The sequence below is a fragment of the Carya illinoinensis genome, chromosome 4 (genome assembly GCF_018687715.1).
Source record: "Carya illinoinensis cultivar Pawnee chromosome 4, C.illinoinensisPawnee_v1, whole genome shotgun sequence".
Lineage (NCBI taxonomy): Eukaryota > Viridiplantae > Streptophyta > Magnoliopsida > Fagales > Juglandaceae > Carya > Carya illinoinensis.
The window spans coordinates 31827894-31839476 of record NC_056755.1 but is presented as its reverse complement, the minus strand read 5'-3'; the positions used below and the strand labels follow the sequence as shown (position 1 = coordinate 31839476).

Below are 11583 nucleotides of genomic sequence, written 5' to 3'. Positions count from 1 at the left end.
TTTTTTAATATTAGACCAGACCGATTCATATATATATATATTAATGTTTATATCGTATAAAATATTTTTCTATTTTTTTTACATTATATATAATTTTTATATATAATTATGTATAAAATAATTTTTTTATATAATAAAATACTAATTTATATAATATTAAATTTTAAGACATATATCACTATAGTCAATAATAAAATTATAATATACTACAATATATTAACATTATATTATTATATACTATAATATACTGTATTATATATACTAGGCCAAACCGGACCGAAACTGATAAAATTGGAAGTGATAGTTTAGGAATATAACCAATGCGATATCTAGTGCGATATTGGTTCTTTAAATCTTAAAACCGGTTTATATCAATTCGATTTTAAAATATGTCCAAAACCATACCAAACTAGACCCATTACACACCCCTAATTCAGACACAAGGCAAATGGCCTTCCAAAGGTACAAAAATAACTTAATAAATAATAAATTAAGATGGTAAGTTGGTAACTTTTTCTTCATTTTTTAATGGAACTTGTAGGGTAATATATCCTTACATCTTTCTTCCTCTTCTTCTTCTTTTTCATTTTTTTTTTTTTTTTTTTTATGGACAATGCTAGGGTGATTATCAAATTTGCACATTGCTACAACTGATTTTTTTTTATTTTTTATTTTTCTTTAATCATTTTTTAAACATTCTTAACCATTAAAAAATAAAAAATAAAAATATATAAATTCACTAATAATCACTTCATTAATGATCAGTGTAAAACTGCAAGTGCACAATATCGTAATTTTATAGTAAAGTGATGAGAAGATTATCATCCTCAAGAATTAGTAACTTATTTTTTACAAGTATGAAAATTATACTAATCTCAACTTTATTTAGAGAATTCACTAAGATTTTTGAAATTTTAATTTAAAATAAAATCAATTAAAAAAATGCTCAAAGGAAAGCTTTTGTTCAAAGATCAAATTAATGAAAAGAAAACTTCTAGGAAATCGATTTCACCTAATTCATCACTATGCTTTACTCATCTAACTAATTGAATTTAATTCTCTCTATTTGTTAGCAAATCTCCAACTCATCTAAAAGTCTCTTTCAATAATTAATTAAAAATTATTCTTGTTTATCATTTTACACAAGAGTATGCAAATTAATAAAACAATAAATCATTAAGGATAATGATTTTAATACAACATAGGTTCATACAAGTCTTTCAATTTCCATATTTACCTATACCGAAATATTTAAGATCTATCCTATAATTCACTTTTTCGATAACAAATCACAATATCAAAATCATCTAATTAATTACCAGTTAATTAGAAGTAATAAGTTAAGAATAAATCAAAGAAGCATAGAAGAAAATTATTTTAAATAAGCATAGACAAACAAGCATTGTTTGAAATTAGATTACATCATTTTTTTATAATAAAGAAAATTTAATTCATACTAAAAATTAAATTCAATATAAACAAATTTATCATAAATTTTTTTAAAAGAATGAAAGAAAATAAACACTTTCAAAAAAATACTCGTCTACAATATTCTCCATTTTGTTCTTTAAAATTTCCTCTACACGTGTCCCTATGTTACGTCTTCCAAGAACTCAGTTTAAAAAAAATTAAAATTGTTATAAAACTAAAAGAGAAATGATATTGTAAAAGAAAGTGTTGTTATTCAATAATGAAAATATTATTTATACAAGTGAACGATACCTATATATATGAGTATAAAGGCGGTTAGTATATCTCAAGTCATAATTGATGGCTAAATATGGTCTTAATTGATGGCTAAAGATGGTTTTAATTGATGATAAAAGATGGTCATACATATCGGTTTATAACACTCCCTCTTTGAATGACCATATATAAAGAATATGCCTCGTTAAAACCTTGACGAGAAAAAAAAAAACAGTTGAAAAAAAATCAATGGCGAAGGAAAAAGAGTACAGTATTCATGTGTACCACCAAGCATTTTAGGATTGCCTCATTAAAACCTTGCAAATGATAACACAATGGGGAAAAACCTTAGCGAAGGAAAAAAAGTACAATCAGCACTAATCTTCAAAACATTTATGCCCCCTGAAAAGTGCATTGTGATAGGTTTTGAAGTCTTCGCATTCTAATATTATACACAATCTTCTTAAATGTTACAGTTGGTAATGCCTTAGTGAATAAATCAATGCCTTAGTGCATTGATATCTGCTTGACATCAATTTCACTTTTCTCCTCATGAATTGCAATGATCTCTGAATGATTTAAAGAGGTAGTAGATAGTGTTTGCTTGATAAATCTCCATGATATAGCAAAATTTCTATAAGTAAATAAATATACAGTTTGAGATCTTCCTCTGTGTAGATCTGAAAGATAACCTGGATCCATATATCTAACTAATTGTGGATTTGATCCATATTAATAAAATAATCTCATATCAATCGTACTTCGGAGGTAACGAATGACATGTTTAATACCATTTCAATATCTTCAAGTTGGTCCGGAACCATATCTTGCAAGTAAATTAACTGAAAATGCAATATCAGACCGAGTCCAATTTGCAAGATACATTAGGGCTCCAATTGCATTGAGATAAGGTATTTTAAGACTAAGAATTTCTTCATTATCTTCACAAGGACAAAATGGATCTTTCTACACATCAAGTAATCGAACAACCTTTAGAGTACTCAAGTAATGAGCTTTGTCCATATAAAAGTATTTCAAGACTTTATAATAAAAGGTCTTTAAGTTGATGCATCTCAATATTGTATACCAACTCTTTAAATGATACAGCTGATAATGTTTTGGTAAACAAATTTATCATATTGATTCAAAATCATTTTAACATTAAATTCATTACTCTTATAGAGTTGTGCTCTTCTAGAGTTCTTATGAATAACATAGTTAGTGGAGAAGTTATCAAAGTTAAGCCGCCAATATCCATATTCAACAAAAACAGTGGTCACCTTTTTAGACCAGACAAGCACTGCAAGATTTTACAGCTATTTTAGAGCTGTCAGGCGCCGTAGGGCTATGATGCTACATCTCTTATCTCTTGTAGAGAGATGCTTCACAAGAGACACTGTGAAACAATAGAGATGTTTTGTCATTCCTTTTACTCACCTAAGAATGCTGCTCTTATGATAGGAGCAGAGATTCATTTTTTTGGAATGAGTTATTCTAATGTCGTTTCAGAATTAAGATTTCTTAGTGTTCAATATTCTACCTCTGTTAAGACCATGTTTCGAAGGTTATTAGCTAAAGTGAATAAGGTCAACCAACTTAATAATCAAATATCTTAATTGTATTAGAATCTCTCTACGAAGAGTTGTAAGAACAAGAAACTGAATGAGGAGAATAAGGTGCTAAAACAGTATGCCCATGATATTTAGCCACGTATAGAGGATCTGGAAAGAGAATGAGCTCAAATACAAGATGATGACTTGCAAAAATTTCATATTGCAGATTTTACAAGTTCGCTCGAGCGGAGGCTTTTAGCCGCTCGAGCGAATTCAGGCAGATTCAAACGCTTGACTGCCGCTCGACAGGGAGCTCGAGTGGGTTGCTGAAAAACAAAGATCGCTCGAGCGGAGGCTTTTGGCCGCTCGAGCGAAATCAGGCAGAGTCGAACGCTCGACGTGCGCTCGATAGGAAGCTCGAGCGAAATCAGGCAAAGTCGAACGCTCGATGCGCACTCGACACCCTGCTCGAGCGAACATCGTATTTTCACAGATTTAAGGTTTTCCGCCGTCGCACCATATAAAAGCAATTTTTCACTCTAGGGCCGCGACTTTTGACTGGAGAACACTTCTTGGGACAGAAAAACATAGCTAGAGGGATTCAAATCATCTGTTTTGGAGAGGGAATTCCAATTATTGCACGTACGTTGGAATCATACACGAGCACGGACGGGAGAAAAGCGTTGAATCGTTCCCTTGAGCTTTTGAAGACGATTTGCGGCTGCAAGGAGGATTTTTCAGTGTTTATTTTCTTCCAATCTTCTCAGAACAATTATGGTGAATTCGTTTATGTTGAATTTCATTTCTAGCATGAGTTAAATTTACTTTATTTTAGGAAAACGATGTAACCTATTTCCAAACTATGCTTGTTTGTCTATGCTAATTTAATGCAATTCTCTCTTTGTTTATCTGATTTATTCTGAGTTTATTGCTTCTAATTAACTGGCCATTGATTAGATGATAATTAATCTTGTGATTTGCTATCGAAAGAGGGAATCATATGGTAGATCTTGGATATTTCAGCATAGGTAAGTATAGAGGTCGAAAGACTTATATGAACCTATGTAGTAATTAAATCTTTGGTCTTATTGCATCCTTGATTATTGAATTTGCATATTCTTGTGTGAATTGATAACCAAGAGTCAATTCCAATTGACTATCGAAAGAGGCTTTTGGATGATTTAGAGATTTGCTAATAGACAAAAGATATTTAAATTAAGTTAGCTGGATGAGAAAAGCATAGTGAAGAATTAGGTGAAATCGATTTCCTAGAAGTTTTCATCCCCATTAAGTTGATCTTCGAACATCAGTTTTAATTCCTTTGCATATTTCTCTTTGAGTCGATTTTAGTTTAAATTGCAACTACAAAAATCTTAGTGATTCTTCTAGATAAAATCAAGTTTAGTATAATTTTGGTATTTGGCAAACGTAAGGTACCAATCCCTGAGGATGATACTCTTCTTATTACTTTACTATAAAACTACGATACTGTGCACTTGCAGTTTTGCACCGGTCAAGTTTTTGGTGCCGTTGCCGGGGATTGGTTTATTCTTATTCTTTTTGTCAATATCGATACAAAGTAATCTTGGTTTTAATTTAGAATTTTGTTTTTATTTGTTCTACAGGTGTGTTTTTGATGTTGGATGCGCCGTGCTAGATCTCGTGATATTATTTCTGTTGATTCGGAGATTGAAAGAACTCTTAGATCACTAAGAAGAAATAAGATACTAGCCATGGCTGAAGAAGAACGTGAGGTACTACCACGCACCTTGAAGGACTATGTACGGCCAGTTGTGAATGGAAATTACTCGAGCATAATGCACCAGCCAATTAATGCCAACAACTTTGAGCTCAAACCAGCTTTGATTAGCATGGTGCAGCAAGCTCAATTTAGCGGGTCACCACTGGATGATCCCAATATTCATTTGGCAATATTCTTGGAGATTTACGACACTGTGAAGATCAATGGTGTTACTGAAGACACCATTAGACTGAGATTGTTTCCTTTTTCTTTGAGGGACAAGGCTAGAGGTTGGCTACAATCTCTACAATCAGGAAGCATCATTAGTTGGCAGGACATGGCTGAGAGGTTTCTTGCTAAATTCTTTCCTCCTGCAAAAACAGCCCAACTCAGGAGTGAGATTTGCCAGTTCAAGCAAAATGATTTTGAGTCACTCTATGAAGCATGGGAGAGGTATAAAGACTTGGTTCGACGTTGCCCACAACATGGATTGTCAGATTGGTTGCAAGTTCAGATGTTCTATAATGGGTTAAATGGGCAAACTCGAACTATAGTTGATGCTGCTTCTGGTCGAAGACAGTTGAAGGTGCTACTACACTTTTGGAAGAAATGTCATCAAACAACTATCAATGGTCAACTGAGAGGACTTTGGCTAAGAAGGTTGCTGGAATTCATGACTTGGAGCCGATAGCAGCCCTTTCCGCTCAAGTAGCTACTCTATCTCATCAGATTTCAGCCTTGACAACACAAAGGATACCACAAAGTACAGAATATGTTGCATCTACAAGTATGATAGTTCCAAGCAATGAGACGAGTCAAGAACAAGTTCAATATGTCAACAATCGGAACTACAACTATCGTGGTAATCCTATGCCAAATTACTATCATCCAGGGCTTAGAAATCATGAGAATTTTTCATATGAAAATACAAAGAATGTGTTGCAACCTCAACCTCCTCCAAGATTTGATAGCCAACCAAGCGAGAAGAAGATGTCACTTGAGGATGCCATGGTTTCCTTTGTTCAAGAGACCAATGCAAGGTTTAAAAAGACTGATTCACGGTTGAACAACATTGAGACTCATTGTAGCAATATGGGAGCCACTATGAAGAATCTTAAAGTGCAAATTGGGCAACTAGCCACTACCATCAATGCCCAACAAAGAGGAGTTTTTCCTAGCAACACTGAAGTGAATCTAAAGGAACAATACAAGGCCATCACACTTAGGAGTGGAAAAGAAATTGAGAGGGCACCATTAAAGGAGAGCAAGTCCACCCCTACCGCTGCGAACAATGGCCAAAGCAAAGATCAAGTAGAAGAAGAGGAGATTATCAATGATACACTAGAGGAGACCGACTTGCCTCCTACAATTTCATTTCCTGACAATCCTTCTATTCTTGCTCCTCCACTTCCTTGTGATGACCCGTTTTTAAGTGTATTTTCGCTGAAATAATTGTTTTTATTTTAATTAATATATTAGTTATTTATTTTAATTTATTTGCGTTTTAAAATTGGTTTTTGATTTAATTTAATTTATTTGAGGTTGTGTTTTATTTCTTTTAGTTGTTTTGTAGTTTTAATCTTTTTGGCGGTTTGTTTCGTTTTCCCGGAGTGAGGACTGGACCTCATCTCTTTTCACATCTTTTTTCCTTTTTTCTCTTTTTTCTTTTTCTTTTTCCCTTCTTTTCTTTTTTCTTTTTCTTTTTTTCTTCTTTTTCTTTTTTCTTTCTCTCTCCCCGATCCAGACCCCCCCAGCTCTCTCTCTCTCCTCCCTCTCCCTCACGCCGGCGTCCTCTTCTCCAGCCCCTACCGCCGCCGTCCGGCCACCGTTCGGCCTCCCACCAGTCTCATTCTCTTCCTCTCCCTCCGGTGCACCACCCCTCCAAAACCCACCCCCAACCGGCGGGCCGTTTGGCCGGAAAAGCTCCAAGAAGGGCGCACGGATTTTGCTCCGATCCGCCGCCGTCGCTCCACCTCCGGCCACCATTTCTTCACCACTTCATCACCGACTCCTTGCCGTCCTAACCCACCCATTTCCGGCCTCCAACGACCACCGGAACAGCTCCTACGAGCTTAGTTTCCGTTTTGGGTAATCCGGCCATTTCCGGCGATTCCGCCGCCACCCATGGCCAACCACCACTTCCAATAGCTTCACAATCATCCCTAGACCATTCCCTATCAATCTCGTGTCCTAGTTTGTCCCCGTTCAAAAGTGGGTTTTTCAAACCCACGGCCACAGTGAATTTTCACTGTGACGTTGCTGTTTTTCCGCCGTTTGCAACGCCGCTTGTTTTCTAAAATTGCCATATAGCGCTGTAAGTATTTTCCAAACCCTATTTTCAGATTTTAATATATATTGCTCATTCAATTATTTACTGTTGTTGGTTGTTGATTCCGGACTGAGTCCGAGGAGTTTCGGAGGTCGGATGGATGGAGGACGGAGTTGTCTGTTTAATTGATTTATGTTGGTTGGTTATTTTCTTTTGCATTGTTATGGCATTACATGGTGCATGCACGTGTGTTTGTGGATTTATGTGAAAAGCCTGTGTTTTGGCGTGAGTGGTTTTGCGGGTGCGTGTGTATCACGAGCCCAAGCCGGGATGGGTTATTATCTCGGTGGAGCTCCTCTGGTCACTCAGGAGCGGAATAAACTAAGTGATGTCCCCTGAGTTGTCGAGAGAGATGACGGGAGCGGGGCTAGGGGATGCTTGGCTACGAACGCGCCGGGCGCGGAACCGGGCATTGCCCTACTCACCGACTCCGTGGCCCTTCGCTGGCGAGGGCTAGAGGATGCTTGGCTACGCACGCGCGGGGCGCGGAACTGGGCATCGCTCGTTAGGTGTCACATGCGTGGTGGTACTCTACGGTGTGACACTGGAGCCAGGGTGTGCGGATGACCCTTAGGGGAGGTCATGGTGCATACGGTTAAAATTGGATAATGGTTTATGAGGCCAAATGGGACTTTTGGCGTGGGCCAGATGGACTTCTGGCGGGATATTGGGCCGGATGGACTTCTGGCGAGATATTGGGCCAAATGGACTTTTGGCGGCCAAATGTGACTTTTGGCGTGTTTTCGGAAAGGATGTGTTTTTGGGCCAAAAGGGGTTTTGGCGTGTGTGGAAAACTGGTGTTTTTGGGCTTTGGGCATTGGGCATGGTTCATGCATATTGTTTGAGTTTTATGTGTTTTTATCTGGTAGTGTTTGGGTTTTACTTACCTGCGGTACCATTCGTGGTTCCGTAGTTTTTGGTGCAGAGTTAGAGGACGAAGAGGAGGAGGCTGAGCCCGAGGATGCGGCTCCGCCGGGTTGCTGATGCTATCTTTTTATTTGTTAAAACTGTATTTGTGTTTTGTAATATTTTATCTATGTATGTTTTAAACAGCTTGTATTACGTTAAGAAAAATTCTGGTACTTAGTTATGACTTTCGTTATCCGCTGCGTGTTTCTCTGTACACATCTGTTGCCTTGCACACACTCGGCACCCGTCGATGGGATGGTGACCCGGGTTGTCACCATCCGGACGTCTCAATTTCCCCCTGTTCGGGCGTGGGGATTTTGGGGGCGTCACATCCTCAGCGTTTTCAAAAGCAAAAACTAGATAAGCAATTTTCTAAATTTTTGGATATTTTTAAGAAAATTCACATTAATATTTTTTTTTCAGATGCCTTAGAATAAATGCCAAATTATGTCAAATTCCTGAAGGACATCATTTCCAAGAAGAGAAGATTGGAAGAGTTTGAAACAGTGAAACTCTCTGAAGAATGCAGTGCCATTCTTCAAAAGAAATTGCCTCAAAAATTAAAAGATCCGAGGAGTTTCACTTTGCCTTGCACTATTGGGAATTCATTTTTTGATAGAGTTTTATGTGATCTTGATACTAGCATTAATCTTATGCCACTTTCTATATGCAGGAAATTAGGACTTGGAGAGATGAAGCATACAACAATTTCCTTGCAACTAGCGGATCGGTCCATCAAGTATCCACGTGGAGTCATAGAAGATGTATTGGTAAAGGTGGATAAGTTTATTTTTCCTACTGATTTTGTGGTGTTAGATATGAAGGAAGATGAATATATCCCGCTAATTCTTGGCCGACCATTCTTGGCCACAGGAAGAGATTTAATTGATGTCCAAAAGGGTGAATTAACATTGAGAGTAAACAAGGAAGAGGTTATGTTCAACATCTACCAAGTCATGAAATTTCCAGAAGATCCAAGTACTTGCTTTCGGGTAGATGTCATTAAGCAATGTGTAGAAAAGGCTTTTCAAGAAGATATGTCATCCGATCACCTAGAACGCTGTATCACCACTTCATCTCATGCTTTTGATTTTAATAATTCTGCTGTTTGTGAATCTGACTTGCCTTTTGTTAGTGAAGAATTTCTCCACTATGTTTTTACTTTGGGAGCATTGCAGTAGGTTACATCACTTAGTAATGAAGTGGGGAAACTAGAGCCGGTGGTACCAAAGGATGAATCTGAAATTGCTAAAGAAAAGATGCAGAAAAATACAACTCCAGAGTTGAAGCAATTACCCGAGCATCTTCGCTATGCATTCTTGGGTGATAGTGATACCTTTCCAGTGATTGTTGCTACATCACTCACACCCGAAGAAGAGGAAAAGTTGCTGCGTGTATTGAGAGAGCATAGAACAGCCTTAGGATGGACTATTTCTGACATAAAAGGAATAAGTCCCTCCATTTGCATGCACAAGATTTTAATGGAGGAGCTTTACAAGCCAACAATTGAGCACCAAAGAAGATTAAATCCAGCAATGAAGGAAGTAGTGAGAGCTGAAATTTTGAAACTCCTTAATGCTGGAATTATATATGCTATTTCAGATAGTTCATGGGTAAGTCCAGTGCAAGTTGTACCAAAGAAGGGTGGAATGACGGTGGTGAAAAATGACAATAATGAGCTCATTCCTACAAGAACGGTCACGGGATGGCGTGTATGCATGGATTACCGCAAGTTGAATAAAGCAACAAAGAATGATCATTTTTCACTTCTATTCATTGATCAGATGTTTGATCGATTGGCTAGGTACTCCTACTATTATTTTTTGGATGGTTATTCGGGGTATAATCAGATTGCTATAGCTCCTGAAGATTAAGAGAAAACTACATTCACATGTCCCTATGGAACATTTGCTTTTAGGAGGATGCCCTTTGGATTGTGCAACGCCCCTGCGACATTTCAACGTTGCATGATGGCTATCTTTTCTGACATTATGGAAGATATAATGGAAGCATTCATGGATGACTTTTCAGTTTTTGGTACATCTTTTGATCATTGTTTGCATAACTTAGCTCTTGTTTTGCAGAGATGTGAAGATAAAAATCTAGTCCTGAACTGGGAAAAGTGTCATTTCATGGTTCAAGAAGGGATCGTGCTAGGCCATAGAGTGTCATCTAAAGGAATTGAGGTGGATCGAGCCAAAATTGCAACCATAGAGAAACTACCACCTCCAAAGAATATGAAGGGAATCAGAAGTTTTCTGGGACATGCGGGATTTTATAGAAGATTTATCAAGGATTTTTCTGAACTCTCTAAACCTTTATGTAATCTTCTTGAGAAAAATTCTGCATTTGACTTTGATGTTATTTGTTTGCAGGCCTTTAATGCACTCAAGGAGAAGCTAATTTCAGCACCAATTGTGATTGTGCCTGATTGGAGTCAACCTTTTGAAATTATGTGCGATGCAAGTGATTTTGCAATTGGAGCAGTGTTGGGGCAAAGGCGAGACAAGCTGTTTAGAGTCATCTATTATGCAAACCGGACATTAAATGAACCTCAGTTGAATTATACGACAACTGAGAAGGAGATGCTTGCTGTGGTGTTTGCTTGTGATAAATTTCGGTCTTACCTCATTGGGATAAAGGTGATAGTGTTCACTGATCATGCAGCACTTCGCTATTTGTTGGGCAAGAAGGATGCTAAGCCTAGGCTAATTCGTTGGATCCTCTTTCTTCAAGAATTTGGCTTGGAGATTCGAGACAAGAAAGGAAGTGAAAATTTAGTGGCTGACCATCTCTCTAGGTTAGAGCAAGAGGAAGAAAGACCAGATTCAGTTGTCCAAGAGGCATTCCCTGATGAGCAGTTATTTGCATGTGAGATCAAGCTTCCATGGTATGCTGATATTGTTAACTATCTAACTTGTAAAGTTTTACCACCTGATCTTACTTACCATCAACGTAAGAAATTTTTGCATGATGTGAATTATTATCTGTGGGATGAGCCTTTGTTGTTCAAAAGATGCCCTGATCAAATCATTAGAAGATGTGTGCCAGAAGAAGAGATGCAAGACATCCTCCATCATTGCCATTCATCATCATATGGAGGACACTTTGGAGCCACTCGTACAGCAGCTAAGGTTGGGTTCTATTGGCCTTTTATTTTTCGTGATAGTTACACTTTGGTAAAAACTTGTGACCGGTACCAACGTATGGGAAATATTTCAAGGCGTCATGAGTTACCACTGAAAGGTATCTTAGAAGTTGAGTTGTTTGATGTTTGGGGAATAGATTTTATGGGGCCTTTTCCTCCTTCTTTTGGTTTTGCTTATATCTTATTAGCAGTTGACTATGTGTCAAAATGGGTGGAA

The 11583-nt window shown here is 37.3% G+C and overlaps 1 non-coding gene across 1 annotated transcript; it reads right to left on the bottom strand.

Moving 5' to 3' along the window:
* Positions 1 to 5365: 5365 nt before the first annotated feature.
* On the bottom strand, positions 5366 to 5472 carry LOC122308676. The gene has a single exon (XR_006242188.1). It is a non-coding gene; the product is annotated as a small nucleolar RNA R71 (small nucleolar RNA).
* Positions 5473 to 11583: the final 6111 nt, after the last annotated feature.